The 19,061-nt window shown below is 43.1% G+C and overlaps 1 long non-coding RNA gene across 1 annotated transcript; it reads left to right on the top strand.

Moving 5' to 3' along the window:
* The first annotated feature begins 4,044 nt into the window (after nucleotides 1-4,044).
* Nucleotides 4,045-13,429, top strand: LOC137522565 (uncharacterized). The gene is made up of 3 exons (XR_011022334.1): nucleotides 4,045-4,128; nucleotides 4,643-4,700; nucleotides 13,024-13,429. It is a non-coding gene; the product is annotated as an uncharacterized lncRNA (long non-coding RNA).
* Nucleotides 13,430-19,061: the final 5,632 nt, after the last annotated feature.

The following is a 19,061-nucleotide window of genomic DNA, read 5'->3' as shown; positions in this document are numbered from 1 at the left end:
AACTCTGAGTGTGTTAGAGCCACTGATCTATTGCTGCTGCCCACTGTCAGTGCCCTTTCCCTGCACCCATTCCACTGTGCAGTGCAGCGGCTCAGTGCTAGCCTTGTTTCACTGGAGGAGTCAAGTGCCAGAGCAGCGAGAGACTCCACCCTGCCACAGCTGCTTTTGCTTACTAACTCTTGTTTGCAGCTGTCAATTCATAACTTCCCTGTCCAGCCCTCTCCTGACTCTCACAGTGAAATGGGTGCTTTTCTACTGAATTGCTTAAAGATGGGGGGAAGGGGAAGGAGGAAGCAATGGACCAGGTCCATTGGGTGTCATAATGGTAGGGGTGACAACCAGGCAGAAGTGTAGTGGTGGTGGGGTGATGCGGTAAGGAGGACCTGGGGAGGGGGGCTTTCATCATTCCCCCTCCCCATATGCCCCCCTCCTGTCCTTTGTCTTCTTTTTGCAGAGTGTAGTGGTGCACATTAAGTATGTTCTCACATGTTCCCAAGCGATGTCTCTGTCTATCTTTGTCACTAGCTGGCTGCTCTCTGTCTGCTGCTCTCTGCATGTCCCATTAAATCATACAGCATGCAGGAGAACAGGAAGTGGTGTGTAGCCAACTGTTGACAAAGATGGACTGAGATATTGCTCGAGAGCAGGTGAGAATATACTCAAGCTGCACCCTTGTGCTCTGCAACAGGGGGACACAGGAGGGGGGCCCATGGAGAAGAAGGGAGGAATAAAGTCAGAACCTTGCCCTGCGCTGTGCCACCAGACCACAGTCTGAGGTAACATTTACTGCAATTCATGTATGTGGGGTAATGTACGTGCATTGCCCATGTGTGGGAGGTAAAGTTTGCTGCATTTCATGTATTGGTATGTAACATTTACTGCATAGCAGTTGTTGAGGATAACTTTAGTCTGCAATACACGCATCAGAGGTAGCGTTTGCAATTTTTTTATGTGTCGGAACAGAGTAATGTTTGCTGCATTTCATGTATTTGAGGTAACGTTTGGTGCATAGCATGTGGTAGGGATAACATATGCTGCATTTCATGTGTTGGGGGTAAATTTAGTCTGCATTTCACATGGCTTAGGTAATGTTTGCTGCATTTGTTATTTGATGGTCATAGTGGCTGCATTTGGTAATTTGCGGTTATTGTTGCAGCACTTACCATTTTGGGGGTTCATGATTACTAAATGGTATACTAATACATGAACACAACACAATTAGAGGAAAATGTATATATTTCGCTGGCCACTTTGTTAGTTACGTCTGAGTTTGACCCCTTTTGGCTTTCTGAACTCCTTAATTCTTCTTTGTATTCCTCAGAGATATTAGCCCATTTTGGCATGATTGCATCACGCAGTTTCTGCAGATTTCTCATCTGAACATCCATGATGCAAATCTCCCATTCCACCACATCTTGGGGAAGCTCTGCCTTCTTGTGTGTGTGTGTTGTTGTTTTTGTTTTTTTCTTTTCTTTTTGGGAAGTGTGTGTGTGGGGGGGGGGGGGGGACTGTTTAAACATCTATGTTTTTTTTCTCTCCTTGGGATGGAGGGGGGGGGGGGAGCATTGTCTAATAACCTTTAGGATCACTTTGCCTAACTGTGTTTTGGGCAGGGATTTGGACCCACTGCCTTTAAGTTACACTGTTACAATAGTTAGCCCCGCCCTTATTCTATCATGGCCAAAGCTTGGGGATGGGAACTGTGTTGAGGGGCAGAGTTTAGGGCACCAGAACACCTGTGCCTACAGGCTCCTGAGTTGTGAATCCAGCCCTGCCATGAGCTATAGTATGTAGATTTGTGTACATCTCCCGCTGGGGAGATGTATGGACTACAGCTCATGGCATGCATTCTGGCCAGGTGGGCGCTACACAGGCGGATCTTTTGAAGTGCAGTTAGCTGCGGATGGTGACAGCTACATTCACAGAGAAGGAGGATAGAAGGGAATTTAAATCTTTTTAGGAACCTAACACCACCACCCTTTTATTTAGTTATACCTTTTTTAGGTGTTGAAGTATAATTTATTGTACTGTTTATTTTGAAATCCAATAGAGCCATGCTATAAAAAAATAGATATTTTTCACTTTGCCTGTTTTTGACTTCAAATACATAGTTAGGTTCAAGAAAATGACAGCATACAGATGAAATATTGAAGATTACAGAACAACTGCTTATTAGTGAATCCTGCAAAAATATGAATGTAGTAGTTTGATATGGTTTTGTTTCCATGCAAAAGTAAGCATTAAAGCTACTTTTCACTTACTGATCATGTACACAGCCATTTGTATTGATAAAGATTCCAAATGAACCCACTCATCTAGTACTTGGTATTACTAAACTAAAATATGTTTATAAATAAATAAATGATGTATTGATTCATATAAAAAATGCTGATTTTTAAAATAAGTTTATGGAAGGTCTTAGGACTTGTTTACACTAGGGCGTTTTTGGCCTTTTTTCAAGCGCAGATGATTTTTAAAATCACCCACAAAATGCTTGTGCAATTAATTTCTATGAGAAGGTTCATATCAGTGCGGTTCATGCGCTGTGCGTTCAGCAAAGCGGTGTCTTTACCATTTTTGGGGTGTTTTTGCTATAATGGAAGGTATAGGAAGAGCGCTAAACGCTCACAAAAAACGCTTTATGCAGCGATTGCATTTGCGTTTTTTTAGAATAAATACATTTGGCTTGATTCACAAAGTGGTGCTAACCCAGTTAGAGACTTTAGGCGTGATAACCATTGCACCGCGCTGGTGAAAAGCCAGTTTAGGCGTGATAAGTTTAGGTGTGATAAGTTTAGGCATGCTAAGTTTAGGCATGCTAAGTTTAGATAAGTTTAGATCGCGCGCAAAGTCCTGCACGCAAAGCAGCGCCATTAAACTCTATGCGAAGTGCACCAGACTTTGCTAGCGCAAAACTTTTGATCAGCTGTGCACTGCGGTGCTAACCCAGTTGGTGCTTAAACTTATCAAGCCTAAACTTATCACACCTAAACTTATCATGCTTAAACTTATCACACCTAAATTTATCATACCTAAACTTATCATGCCTAAACTGAGTTTAGGCGTGATAAAGGGCTTTTCACCAGTGTGCTAACTGTTAGCACCGCTTTGTGAATCAGGCCCATTGTGTTTATTCTTTTCCAGGTGGAACTCTTTGGAGTTCTCTTCCTGACTTGCATTATTATTATTATTATTATTATTTTAGTATTTATTTAGCGCTGACATATTACGCTGCGCTGTACAGTGTATATATATATATATTATCTTGTCACTAACTGTCCCTCAAAGGAGCTCACAATCTAATCCCTACCATTGCCATATGTCTATATTATGTAGTGTAAGTACTGTAGCCTAGGGCCAATTTTTTTTAGGGGGAGCCAATTAACTTATCTGTATGTTTTTGGAATGTGGGAGGAAACCGGAGTGCCTGGAGGAAACCCACACAGACACGGAGAGAACATACAAACTATTTGCAGATAGTGCCCTGCAGGGCCGGGACAAGGCTTCTCAGCACCAGAGGCAGAGATTCCAAAGTGCGCCCCCCCCCCCCCCCCCCGAAAGCTGGTAATTACAAACTCATACATATGACTAGATGTGTTCTCAATACTGCAGTACTCTCAGTCTACACTCACTTCACATAAGGGAGAGTTAGAATGAGGGCACTGCTGTATTGAGAAGACATCTAGTCACATAGTGTGTCTGTGTGTGATTCTCTCTCCTTAATTGTCTGTCCCTTTCAAAGCCCCCTTCCCCCCACCATACCTGCTTCTTTCCATGCATCAATGTGTGACAACAGCTGGTCTCTGTCTTCCCTTTGTGCTGTCCAGTCATCTGTGGGCAGGGTCTGGCTTCAGAAGGCTAGCAGGGGGTCCTTCCCCCCCCCCGTTCAGTCCAGCATCATCTCACATGACACGTGCAATAAGTTTTGTCCATAGGCAACTCTGCAGGAAGCCACACCAGTTCCATTACAGGAGAAGTCGGCTTCCTGCTGTTGCCTAGCAACACTATGCCACAGCCGAGCCTGTCATCTCTCTGATGACAGCGGAGCTGTTACAGCTCCAGGCAGAAGGGCCAGCTCCATGCCAGATAGGAGGAGGAGGAGGAAACCGAGTGGACTAGAGTGGAGAGGTTAGTTTGGTGATAGATACTGTATTGCAGAGCAGATGGGGAGAGCCCAAAGGAATGGGACAGATGGACGGGGAACGAGTGCAGAGGAATGCGCCCTCTAGAGGAAGCGCTCAGAGGCTGCAGCCTGCCCAGCCTCTGCCTCGTCCCGGCCCTGGTGCCCTGGTTGGGATTGGAACCAGGGACCCAGCGCTGCAAGGCGAGAGAGCTAACCACTACACCACCGTGCTGCCCACACGGCGGTGTAGTGAATGACATCAGGGAGTGAATGACAAAACCGCTCTGGAAAGTGCTTAGAAGAACAATTTTACCAAAAACGCAGCGCACAGTGGAGCATCGGGAGGGAAAAAAAGAACAGTGCACAAAAACACAGAACACTTGCGTTTGCGTTATCAGGTGTGAAGGAGGCCTTAGGGTAGATATTTTACAAAGGAATACTACCTGTGCATGTGCATGAGGGGTAAAACACAGTCATTCCACCAGGCATTTTTACTGGGTTTTTTTGTTTGTTTTTTAGGTAAAAATTGTGGGGGACTTCATTTATAATCATATCCTTCTGAATATGAATATATCTGGTAAGTAGTACAATCTTAAAAACGTCAAAGCAGGTGTACAAGTCTTGGCAGTCTTACAATCAAGTATATCGAAACACAGCAGTATATGTTTTCCAAATGATTTGTGATACAGCAAACAGATGAATTAATTTAGTTTCAACTCCTAAGTTAAAGTGGACCCAAACCAAACCTTTTTTTTAATTCAAAATATTTAGTTGCACCACTCTGACACATACAAAGATAAATAAACACTCCTTCAAGCCTATGAGCATTTCAGTGCATGCTTTTCACCCTTCTCTTTTCATAACTAGTGTTATACAGGTGGCAGCCATTAGCATTTCCTCCTTTGCCGGACACCTACTACTCCACCAGTCTGCCGGATTCTGTCCCGGCAATATGAAAGGAAGGGAGGGGTTCCTCCAATAAATGTAAAATATTTTATATTTGTCATCATGCAGCTGTAAAAAGGCTGCTATTTATTATTATAATTTAGAAAATAGATTTTATTTCTGAAATCTTGTATTTTGAATTTGGGTCCACTTTAACCACTTGCCGACCGCCAACAGCCGATGGGCGGCGGCAAAGTGGACGCCGAAAGGACCGCAATACGCCCATCGGCGTTGCGTCCTTTCGGCACACCCGGGGAGCGATTGCGTCACTAGTGACGCGTGCTTCCCCCACCACCTGGCTCTACCCACCCGCGACGACAACCCGCCGGCCGTTCGGAAGCGCCGGCGGGTTGTTAACCCGATGATCGCCGCATACAAAGTGTATAATACACTTTGTAACGTATACCGGCTGCCTCATGCCCTGGTGGTCCCAGTGTCCGAGGGACCACCAGGGCAGGCTGCAGCCACCCTAGTCTGCACCAAACACACTGATCCTGCCCCCCCCTTCCCTCTGATCGCCCACAGCACCCCTCGGACCCCCCCTGCCCACCCCTCAGACCCCTGTTTACACCCAATCACTCCCCTAATCACCCATCAATCACTCCCTGTCACTATCTGTCAATGCTATCTTTTTTTGTTTAGGTCCTAACTGCCCTCTGGGGGCTCCTGATCACTCCTGATCACCCCCCCCACCCCTCAGATTCTCCCCAGACCCCCCCCCCAGACCCCCCCCCCTTGTGTACTGTATGCATCTATCCCCCCTGTAATAACCCACTGATCACCTGTCAATCACCTGTCAATCACCTGTCACTCACCCATCAATCACCCCCTGTCACTGCCACCCATCAATCAGCCCCTAACCTGCCCCTTGCGGGCAATCTGATCAGCCACCCACACCATAAGATCGCCCGCAGACCCGATGTCAGATCACCTCCCAAGTGCATTGTTTACATCTGTTCTCTCCTCTAAACACCCACTAAATACCCATCAATCACCCATCAATCACCCCATATCACCACCTGTCACTGTTACCCATCAGATTAGACCCTAATCTGCCCCTTGTGGGCAACCAATCAACCGCCCACATGCTCAGATTCCCCTTAGACCTCCCCCTTATCAATTCGCCAGTGCATTATTTACATCTGTTCTTCCCTGTAATAACCCCCTGATCACTTGTCAATCACCTGTCAATCACCCATCAATCACCCCCTGTCACCACCTGTCACTGCTACCCATCAGATCAGACCCCTATCTGCCCCTAGGGCACCCAATCACCCGCCCACACCTTCAGAACGCCCTCAAACCCCAGCCCCGATCACCTCGCCAGTGCATTGCTTGCATCTATTCCCTTCTCTAATCACACCTTGAGACACCCATCAATCACCTCCTGTCACCACTTGTCACCCCCTAGCACACCTACCCATCAGATCAGGCCCTAATTTGTGGGCTCCAGATCACTCGGCCAAACCCTCAGATCCCCCTCAGACCCCCTTCCGATCACCTACCCAGTGCATTGATTGCATCTATTTTCCCCTCTAATCACCCCCTGAGACACCCATCAATCACCTCCTGTCACCCCCCCTAGCACTTCTATCCATCAGATCAGGCCCAATACAACCTGTCGTCTAAGAGGCCACCCTGCTTATGACCAGTTCCACAAAATTCGCCCCCTCATAGACCACCTGTCATCAAAATTTGCAAATGCTTATACCCCTGAACAGTCATTTTGAGGCATTTGGTTTCCAGACTACTCCTCACGGTTTTGGGCCCCTAAAATTCCAGGGCAGTATAGGAACCCCACAAGTGACTTCATTTTAGAAAAAAAGACACCCCAAGGTATTCCGTTAGGTGTATGACGAGTTCATAGAAGATTTTATTTTTTGTCAAAAGTTAGCGGAAATTGATTTTTATTGTTTTTTTCACAAAGTGTCATTTTCCACTAACTTGTGACAAAAAAATAAAACCTTCTATGAACTCACCATACACCCAACGGAATACCTTGGGGTGTCTTCTTTCTAAAATGGGGTCACTTGTGGGGTTCCTATACTGCCCTGGCATTTTAGGGGCCCTAAACTGTGAGTAGTCTAGAAACCAAATGCCTCAAAATGACCGGTGAATAGGACGTTGGGCCCCTTAGTGCACCTAGGCTGCAAAAAAGTGTCACACATGTGGTATCGCCGTACTCAGGAGAAGTAGTATAATGTGTTTTGTGGTATATTTTTACATATACCCATGCTGGGTGGGAGAAATATCTCTGTAAATGACAATTTCTTGATTTTTTTACACACAATTGTCCATTTACAGAGATATTTCTCCCATCTAGCATGGGTATGTGTAAAAATACACCCTAAAACAATTTATACTACTTCTCCTAAGTACGGCGATACCACATGTGTGACACTTTTTTGCAGTCTAGGTGCGCTAAGGGGCCCAACGTCCTTTTCACAGGTCATTTTGAGGCATTTGCTTTCCAGACTACTCCTCACGGTTTAGGGCCCCTAAATGCCATGGCAGTGTAGGAACCCCACAAGTGACCCCATTTTAGAAAGAAGACACCCCAAGGTATTCCGTTAGTAGTATGTTGAGTTCATAGAAGTTTTTATTTTTTTTGTCACAAGTTAGTGGAAAATGACACTTTGTGAAAAAAAATCAATTTCCGCTAACTTGTGACAAAAAATTAAATCTTGTTGAAAGATCCAGCCCGGAGCAGCTTCAGCTTTGTCACTGATTCCTGCACATAGATCTCCAGAATCTGCTGATACTGAGTGGAATCTACAGTATGCGTCCCTCAACTTTGACAAGATTCCCAGTCCCTGCACTGGCCACACAGCCCCACAGCATGATGGAACCACCACCATATTTTACTGTAGGTAACAGGTGTTTTTCTTGGAATGCTGTGTTCTTTTTCCTCCATGCACGCCCCTTGTTATGTCCAAATAACTCATCAGTCCACAGCACCTTATTCCAAAATAAAGCTGGCTTGTCCAAATGTGCTTTTGCATACCTCAAGCTGCTCTGTTTGTGCTGTGGGCTTCCTCTGCATCACTCTCGCATACAGCATCTCCTTGTGTAAAGTGTGCCGAATGGTTGAACAATGCACAGTGACTCCATTTGCAGCAAGATGACGTTGTGAGTCTTTGGTGCTGGTCTGTGGGTTGACTCTGACTATTCTCACCATTCGTAGCTTCAGTCTATCCAAGATTTTTCTTGGTCTGCCACTTTGAGCCTTAACTTGAACTGAGCCTGTGGTCTTCCATTTCCTCAATATATTCCTTACTGTGGAAAGAGACAGCTCAAATCTCTGAGACCGCTTTCTGTATCCTTTCCCTAAACCATGATGGTAAACAATCTTTGTCTTCAGTTCATTTAAGAGTTGTTTTGAAACCCCCATGTTGCTAATCTTCAGAGAAAATTAAAAGAGGAAGGAAACTTACAATTGACTCCCTTAAATACTCTTTTTCATAATTGGATTCACCTGTATATTTAGGTCAGGGGTCATTGAGCTTACCAAGCCAATTATTTGAGTTCCAATAATTAGTTCTAGAGACTTTTGGAATCAATAAAATGACAACAGTGCCCACATTTATGCACCTGCCTTTTATTTAAACAATTATTGCCCACTTTCTGTAAATCCAATAACCTTAATTTCACTTCTCAAATATCACTATGTGTGTCTCCTATATGATAAACTTAACTGTAATTTTTTATCGTAACAACTAATGATTTATAGAGGAAAATCACGACGATTAACAAGGTTCCCCAAACTTTGGCATCCCACGGTACTATGCACCCCTCCATATTATAGTATTGGGGAGCATTGAGCAGTGCATGGCATTACTAGGTGTGTTAGCATTAGCACTAATGTGTGTTTTTGTAGTTTGTTTTTGTAGTACAGCTTCAAGTTTTTAATTCCTTTTTCTTGAGAATTTAGTTTCACTCATTGTCCAATTCAAGAAACAAACAGACTAACATCCCATAACAATTTCCAACTCGTCATATACAAAAACGTTTTTTTTCACCGCATGAATCCTACTTTTCACTTTTATCTCAATAAAATGCAATTTTAAAGCATATTTTACTCCTTCCCTTATCTAAAAATTCAGCATCAAGCACAGTAACTGAAAAGTTTCCCAAAACGTGCAGTGACTATAAAACTTTTATGATACCTGCCAAATTACACTGCATATGTTAGGAAGCTGTTTCTTGAGCACTGATGAAGAAGGATTGGACTTAAATAAATATTTATTTGATGTCATTAAGTTGCTTAAAGTGTTACAGGCTGCTGTATGTCGCAAGCTAATCATGCAGTCAGCAAGAAATGTTAATGAAAAATATACAAATGCTTAATTCATTATTAGTTAATTTTACACAGCTCAACAGCATCTCATAAATGATGATTATTCATAGAGTAAGATCGAGGCATAGGGATTCAATAAAACTGGGAGATCAGATTATCGATAATGCTGTGACCCTTCTAATGCTGCATTTCATTAGTAAAGCAGTTGCAGGTCAAAAACGCACAATGATTAAAGCAGGGAAATGTTTAATGACATTGCATTCTTTTAGTATCGCAATGTGCTTTTGAAGCTAATTGGATGGATTGAATGGTATAAATGGAAGAATCGCAATGTAGCCATAATGGAGATTACCGCACACTGCCTCCGAAGGTTTTTTGGGTGTTGCAATCCACCAATTGCACCGCAACCGCCGGTTAGCAGCGTGAAGCTGGCCTGATGTTTCTAGTCTGTACAGTAATATAGAGGTGATGGTTCTTTTTGCATAATCAGTTGGTCAAAAACATGAATTGCAAATTGTTTGTTGACTGCCGATTTTTCAATATTTTGTGATATGTACTTTCAAAACCAAACTAAGCTCAACATTGACTTGTTAAGTTCTGAAAGCATACATGTTGTTCTACAGATGGCTATGCCAGCATAGTATTTGTAACAAGCCCCTGCCCATCTCTTGTGCACAAAATGTTTGATCCAATCCTACTATCGTTTTGTGACTACTTTATTTTCACTCTTGTTCCATTTTATTGTGTACATTACTTGAGCTATTCTTATATATTCCATAATACATTATGACAAAGTGCAGTCAAACACGGCATTCCTAAATCATTTTTCTCATGAATTGGGGAAAAAATGCAAGCACAAACTGGAATTTAAACAAATTCAAAAGAAAAAGAAATGTAATTCACATTGAAGTCAATATCGCCAACGTTAGTGTTTAACCCATTCGCATTCCGTCGTTTTCACTTGAGCAATGTTCACCTCCCATTGATTAGCCTATAACTTTATCACTACTTATCACAATGAACTGATCTATATCTTGTTTTTTCCGCCACCAATTAGGCTTTCTTTGCGGGGTACATTTTGCTAAGAGCCACTTTACTGTAAATGCATTTTAACAGGAAGAATTAGAAAAAAACGGAAACATTTCATTATTTCTCAGTTTTCAGCCATTATAGTTTTAAAATAATACATGCCTCCATAATTAAAACTCACGTATTGTATTTGCCCATATGTCCCGGTTATTACACCGTTAAAATTAAAATTAATATTACATTATGTCCCTATCACAATGTATGGCGACAATATTTTATTTGGAAATAAAGGTGCATTTTTTTCCGTTTTCCATCTATCACTAAAAAATATAGAAATATTTCATCTTTACATTGATATTTAAAAAGTTTAGACCCTTAGGTAAATATTTACATGTTTTGTTTTATTTTATTGTAATGTTTTTGTTTTTTTTATACTAAACATTTTATTTGGGTATTTTTGGGAGGGTGGGATGTAAACAATAGTTTTATAATGTAAATGTGTGTTTAGTTTTATTTTTTTTACTTTTAGTTGTAGTTTTACTTTTTGGCCACAAGATGGCGGCCATGAATTTGTTTACATGACGTCACTCTAAGCGTAACATACGCTTAGAGAGACGCATGGGGAGGCAACAGCCAGAAAAAGCTAAGCTTCCGAGAGAAGCTGTCGCTTTTTCAGCGGGGGAGAGGAATCAGTGATCGGGCACCATAGCCCGATTCACTGATTGCCTGGCTAATGAACCGCGGGCCGGGAGCGTGCGTGCACACGCGCGATCGGCCACGGGAGTGCGCAGGAGCGCGCGGGAGCGTGCGGGAGCGCGCATGGTTCCTGGACGTAGTTTCTACGTCCAGGAACTAAAATAGGTTAATAGCAAAGCCCCTATACACGCTATCATCACCCAATTTGCTAGGTACATGTAAAACTTAAAAAAATAGAATATCATGCAAAAGTTCATTTATGTCAGTAATTCTCAACCAGACTGAGAGACCATTTAAAGTGAATGGGAACTGCATTTAAAATAAAAAATGAAGCAAATACTTACCTAAGGAGAGGGAAGGCTCTGGGTCATATAGAGCCTTCTGTCTCCTCTCTCTGTGCTCTCTATCCTGTGCTGCCCCCCCCTTCCCCCCATTTCAATCCCCCGCCAGAAGGGTATTTGGAAGTCTTCGGGAGCCGTGTCCTCCCGAAGACATGCTGCTCCATACTGCACACAGTGAGCGTGCAAGAGAGTGTGCTTGCGCAGGTGCAGTACAGGGCCGCCCTTCTTCAGGAGCACTCTGGCTCCCTGAAGACTTCTGAAGCCTCCTTCGGCCAGGTAAAGCAGTATTTGACTAATTTAGTCAAATACTGCTACCGGGCGAACCAGCACCGGAACGACGGGACCAGGAGAGGAGCGGGAAGGCTCTATAGATCCCAGAACCTTCCCGCTCCTTGGGTAAGTATCTATCTCATTTTTTTAAAATGCGGTTCCCATTCACTTTAAAGGCTCAGGAACCATTTGCAGTTTTTTTTGCATTAATTAGCTGATTAGAGTCTGGCAATTTCAGCCTAAATGTTTGAGGGTAGGTGCACACATAACATAACATGAAAGTCTGCATTTTATGTCATGTTTTATTTTATGTTGTGTGTGTTTTTTGTATGATTTGCTGCGTTTTTACTGCATTTTTGGTGCGTCTGCGTTAGCGTTTTTTACCGCAGATGCATTTTTCAAGCATTTTGTGTTCACTTTAATGCATTTGCGGTTTGCATACACAAAACGCATATGCTTTTGTATGCGTTTTTCATGCGTTTTACAATTGCGTTTTATGCAAATCACTAGGAAGACAACAGGAAGTGGAAATACGTCAGAAAACAATTTTTTTAACAAAAACGCATAGAAAAACGCATGAAAAATGCATACCATTGCGTTTCCATTGACTTTCATTATGTGCGTTTTGTATGCATTTTTTGCGGATTATACAACAAAACCAGTGTTTTTGAAAACGCACGCATTGAAAACACATATGCGTTTTTGATGTGCATTTTTTCCTATGGCCCATAGACTTCCATTAGCGGCAAAAGCGCAGCGTTTTCTGCAAAGCTAGGGTTTCTGCTAAGTGTGCACCTAGCTTGAACCTTTTCACAATATTCTAAATTCTGAGATTTTGATATTTGGGTTTTCATAAGCTGTAAGCCATAATCATCAAAATTCTAACAAGTAAAGGCTTGAAATATCTCGCTTTGCATGTAATCAGGCTAGTTCATATCTTAGTTTCACCTTTTAAGTTGAATTACTGACATAAATGAACTTTTTCACTGTATTTACATTTTTCAAATTTCAGCTGAATATTAGGGGGAATAGTGGGAACAAATGAAAAACAAATTTCAGAAAAACCCTGTAAATTTTGAAAAAAATCAATGTAAAACTCATTAAAATGACATTCTGCTGTGGTACACTCCCACCCATCTCTTGTGCACAAAAGTGATTATGGACAAAGTGGTTGCTGAACAGCTTTTAATTGGCAAGTATCGATTTCTTGCAGTTGGTTTGGGTGCTAGTTTGAGGTTACGGTTACATAATGTGGATTGCTTTCATCTCTTAGCTATGTGACCCTTTTTATTGGGGATTTTTTTGCATTTCTTCTATTGCAGGGATGTCGGACTCCAGTCCACTTCTTGATGTTAGAGAATAATTACAGAAAGTGAAACATTAACCAAATTTCAACCAAATGGGGCTACAGATCACTTTCCAACATGTTGTTAATAGTGGAAGAACTCATTGTGCCCTTATACTCTATCCCTTTCCTTGGTAACTCATTATCTTACATTCCTATTGCTATCTAAGGTCAATGTTTGGATGAAACCAATTCATTTACCCGTATATATTTGGGCAGTGGGGAAAAAAATCATGCGGGAAAAAAAAAGTGAACATGCAAATTCCACTCAGATTGTGTCTTACCTGAGTTTTGACCATAGAACTCTAGAGCTGGAGGGCTTATCCACTAAGCCAATATGCTGTTTATATATGACAAAGAGGCAAATAAATTATAAATCAGCATTGTTGATGTGATGTGATGAATATCACTTGATCTGACACAGTGATAGAACGAAAATGGCGCAGGAGTTAAAAAAAAGAAAAAGAAAACATTACTGAGCATGTTCAAACAGTCTAAGGTGTATAACGCATAGCATGCAGCACTTTCATTTAACGTGCAGCATTAGACACCAACGCAACGTCTGCACAGTGAACAGCCCATTGATTTTTCATTGCTGTAAGTTATTGTGTGTTACATGTTGTTGTAACGTGCGACTTTAACATCGCACTGTGAAAGAGCCATTAATGAAGCATAGCACCAGGGTAAACGTACACTTTGCTGACTACATGAAATGCACACATAGCTAAGATGTGTAAGGATGAGCAGACAAAATACATACAATAATTTTTATGGTCTTCACAGATATCTTGCCAAGATCATCATCAGTCCTTTAACCTCCTGAGGACTGCAGGGCTAAACCCCCCTAGTGACCAGGCCATTTTTAGTGAAATTGGCCACTGCAGCTTTAAGGCCAAGCTGCAGGGCCGCACAACACAGCACACAAGTGACCCCCCCCCCCCTTTTCCCCCCACCAACAGAGCTCTCTGTTGGTGGGGTCTGATGGCTCCCCTCATGTTTTTTTTTTTTTTAATAAATATTATTGTTCGTGTTTTTTTTTAAAACACTGTTTCTTTAAATCCCTACCCTCCTTCCCTCCCTCCCCACAGCCAGCCAATTACTGCGATCGGCTGTCATAGGCTTCTGCCTATGAGAGCCGATCACTCTCTTGTCCCCCAGGGGGACAGCCATGTCACTCGGCTGTCTCCAGTGCAGCGCTGCTGCTGATCGCAGCGCTGCACAGAGTAAATAGATCACGCCGTCTAACAGTCTCCCGAGTGGCAATAGCCGCTCTGAGACTAAAGGTGGGGCGGAGCTCCGCCCCCCAAGCAGGAGATGCGCGCGCAGCCTGCGCGCGATCTCCTGCAAAACAGAGCTCCAGGACTTTACGCCAATTGGCGTTAGGCGGTCCTGGGGCTGCCACAGTGGCCGTGCCCATCGGCGTGACGCGGTCGGAAAGTGGTTAATCTGGATTTTATATTCAATGTGTCCACCATTTTAGAAACGTTAATACATTTTGATTTTTTATTTTTTTCTCATTGCAAAGTCTCATTTCTGTATGCTGATTTATTGGTTTTTGTGTACCTTCTCTTTTTTAAATTTCATTTTTTAGCCTGTTTTGTGTTGATGTGAGGTGTCTTCCAAAGAGTTAATAAGGCAATTGTTCCATTAATCATTTTCATCCATTTGTAGGACTGAATGTTGTGTGTGGTTGTATTTTTATCAGCCAGGTGAGACTGATGAACAGACCATTCTGCTCCCTCTTTTTTCACAGGTGTCAATTGAAAACTGACAGTTTCTTTCATCCCTAGATAAGTGTTTATGTTGTGATTTGAAAAAAACCAAGACCGATCCGATGCTTCTATAGGTTTGTGACTACTTTCATTTCACTCTTGTTCTATTTTTGTTGTGTACAGTACTTGAGCTATTCTTCAGTTCCTTAATACGTTATGAAACAGTACGGTCTAAGTAAAACAAACCCTTAGAACATCTGATGTGCGGCATGGCCCGTGAAGAGTAAGTTGAGCATCCATATGTTCTTCGTCCTGAAGTAGATCAAGCTTTAAAAGGTTGAAGGACCTGAGCTCAGACTCTCCACATTTTTTATTGAAATTACCTTAGCAACATTCGTACCGTTCCACAAACATTTAAAAACAATGCAAGTAAAACACATTTATGTGACACAAGAAATCTGAAGAGTACTGTAAGTACAGCAGAGAAAATAAAACACATTATTAATGAAAGACAAAAGAATAAAATGAAGATGTTAAATTTGTTTTACAGTGCTATGGAATATTTCTGAAAGCGAATTGGAAGGATTAAACATGATGCTCCTTTGAGAAAGTTATTCCAATATTTTATTTCTTTATAAAACTCAGAAGAAGGATAATGTGAATGTCAAACAGAATTATCTGTATAACACAAACATTAATTAAGGGAACTTAAAAAGTTTGCTATAGTTAAAAAATAAATTAAATACTAGATGTTAGAAATTAAATACTAAATACTATACTAGAACTATATCAAATTATAAACAATAAACAATAAAAAATGCACCTGCACTGTAACCATAAAGACCTTTGATAATAAATACAAAATAAAATAAATACATGTAAAAATTGAGCTTGTACTTTAAAGGGGTTCTGTGTGTGTGTGTGGAGTGGGTTGTTGAAAATTAAAATGGACACTTACCTGGGGCTTCTACCAGCCCCCTACAGCTGTAATGTCTCAAGCTGTCCTCCAACGATCCGCCGTTCCCTGCCATGGATCCTGGTCTAATCCGGCATCTGATCCAACTGCAGCTGCGCGGCCATGACCGCGCTCATGCTCGGTCCCGCGCACGTCATCAGGTGCAGTACAAGAAAATTTCATACTGCGCAGGCACTCCCGATGACACGTGCGGGAGCGAGCACTATTCATCTTGTTAGACGAATATCAGACCGGGACTGGCGGCGGGGAACTGGGGATCATAGGAGGATGGCGGATGGCGCGAGACATGACAGCTGCAGGGGGGCGGTAGAAGCCCCAGGTAAGTGTACATTTTTATTTTCAACATCCCCCCCCCCCCCGAACCCTTTTAATAAAAAAATCGTTATTAGAGGTATTTATCAAAATGCATCATATACTACAAACCTGTACATATGGAAAACAAGGTAACTCAGAGCATGAAGTCATCGTGTACTAAAGGACTTTTCGGGACTTTCAGTCAAGATAAATCCACAAGTAAGATGGCTACAATTATGGAAAGATGCTGTTTGGTGAGCTGTCAACAACCATAACATTATATCCCAACATGTCCCTCAGATAGTCCCACCATTTCCTCCTTCTTTGGAAGACATCATTGTTGTCTGGTGATAACTGCACACTGTTAAAGGTGTCCAATAGGATGGTACGCAAGCAATATCAAATAGATATTAGCTAACAGAAGCTATGAAATCTCATTTCCAATGACCCAACACATATCTTCAGACAGTTCCAACATCCAGAAAGCATACAGTATGTATCCTGTGGTAATGACTGCACACTGCTGAAGGTACCAAAGTTGAGTGAGATACTACATAGATGACATCCAAAAGATATCCATCAACAGAGGTTCTGAAATCTCAATGAGTTGTATTCCAGTTATATTTAGTGGCAGATTTTTTTCATTGTGTGGTTAATGTATTATATGTTACTGTCAATGCTGATTACCATATACACTCTACTATGATGTTCCATGTGTAGCATTGATTGACATGGATGCTAGCTAGCTGAGCTCTGCGGCTGATAAAACCCCTGATTTTGACTGAAACCTGAAGGCAAGCAGTAGATAAGGCACAGGAAGACCTAAGTGGTATTTGAAGTAGGTGGTATGATGGGAAAACAGTAGTCTCACAATTCACTTCTTTTCACAGAGCTGCATGACAAAGATGCATTCCAATATAGTGGGCAGCACTCATAAAGTAGGAACCAGTAGTAGAAGGGGAAAGAAGCAAGAAGCAAGGAGCAGCAGATATGCTAAAGATATTAAATCCCCACTTAGAAATGAAATGAGGGCTTCTGTAAGGAAGCCGACAAATGGAAGCCATAAGAGAAGTCATTACCTTCCAAGAAAAAAGGCTAGGTAGAATGCTTGATGCAGTGAATGATGATTGCAGTTTGCAATAAGATAGTGAAATAGGACAAACAATTCAATAGTACAGAGTCCAGGACTGGGGAACCATGCCAGGCAAGATAACCTAAGGCTTAGAGCAGTTTCTGAATCAATTAAATACCTGTCTAGCTTTACAGTGATGATCTGTAAGGTTTTACTACTAGATGTCCCAAATGAAAAACTCAGACATAAATCGTGCACTTGGCAAACCTGAGAATGCCAACTGGCCGGGAGACATAATCCTGAAACTACACTATCCAGAAGTCAAGACAAAATCCTAGATGCAGCCACAGAATTAGGCTAAAATGGAATCAGAGAACACTGAATTCAAATCTCCTCTGACATATCGTAAATCATGATTGTTAATACAGGGGGCCATATGCAATTCGAGGAGATAAGAAGCTGAAAACATGCAAGCTTCTTATCTCCTCACATCGCTCAGGATTTACCGGCAAATTCAATTGCCAGTTTCACCTGAGCGATGTCCATGCGTAAAGGAGCATAACTCAGGCGAATACTAGGTATTCGCCGAGCGATGCTCCTGTGTGGCCAGCGATGTGGAGCGAGGCATTTGTGCCGTGGAGCTGTCCTTCAGCACCACAACACTGCTGCCTCGCTCCCGGGAAGATGCGCGCGCATCGTCGCAAGAGCCAGCGCATCGTTGCACGGCTCATACCCGCCGCCCGTTGCCTTCTGCCGCTCGTCGCTACCGCGGGACCTTCAGAAGATACATACCTCCATCGTTCCGGCTCGCCGCATGTCCCACGCCGCTCCTCCGCTCATCTCTGTGACTGTGAGTATTCTTGGAGCCGGCAAAGCATCTTTGAGTCTCCCGCCGGGGCTCCCCATTCCTCCAGTAGGTGGCCCAATGAGAATCATCCTGATTCTAATTGGACCAATGAGAATCAGGATGATTCTCATTGGGCCACCTAGTGGTCGAATGGGGAGCCCCGGCGGGATACTCAAAGATGTTTTGCCGGCTCCAAGAATACTCACAGTCGCAGAGATGAGCGGAGGAGCGGCGTGGGACATGCGGCGAGACGGGAACGATGGAGGTATGTTTTTTGTTACATTTTAAATAGGTAAGGAGTCAAAGCTGACTCCTTTACCTATTTAAATCACTGGCATCTGGGGTTTCCTTAGTAAAGGAGGCTCCCAGATGACAAAATCAGCCCGCTGACAGCAGCGATAGGTCTTTTCGCCTGCTCAGAGCAGGTGAAAAGTTAGCACCTATGTTTGCCGGGAAGCATCGCTTCCCGGGGGGTGCAAAATGCAATTGCATAGGGGGAAAGGAACTTGCTGTGCGATTATATCGCCCAAGCAAGTTCTTTTCCGCCCTGGGGGGTGTTAAATGCAATTGCATTAGGCCACCTTGCTGACGCCTAATTTAAGAACTCGCCAGCACTTAGCGCTGGCGAGTTTGGTAATTGCATAGGGCCCAGAACCTTTAAAGGGACACTGTAGGGGGGTCAGGGGAAAATGAGTTAAACTTACCCGGGGCTTCTAATGGTCCCCCGCAGACATCCTGTGCCCGCGCAGCCACTCACTGATGCTCCGGCCCCGCCTCCGGTTCACTTCTGGAATTTCAGACTTTAAAGTCTGAAAACCACTGCGCCTGCGTTGCCATGTCTTCAATCCCGCTGATGTCATCAGGAGCATACTGCTACAGGCCCAGTATGGTCTGTGTCTGCGCAGTACGCTCCTGGTGACATCAGTGGGATTGAGGACATGGCAACGCAGGTGCAGTGGTTTTCAGACTCTAAAGTCTGAAATTCCAGAAGTGAACTGGAGGCGGGGCCGGAGCATCGGTGAGTGGCTGCTCGGGCACAGGATGTCTGCGGGGGACCATTAGAAGCCCCGGGTAAGTTCAACTCATTTTTCCCCGACCCCCTACAGTATTCCTT

The sequence above is a fragment of the Hyperolius riggenbachi genome, chromosome 6 (assembly GCF_040937935.1).
Source record: "Hyperolius riggenbachi isolate aHypRig1 chromosome 6, aHypRig1.pri, whole genome shotgun sequence".
Lineage (NCBI taxonomy): Eukaryota > Metazoa > Chordata > Amphibia > Anura > Hyperoliidae > Hyperolius > Hyperolius riggenbachi.
Note: the sequence above shows the minus strand (reverse complement) of the source record. Positions and strands in the feature narration are given on the sequence as shown.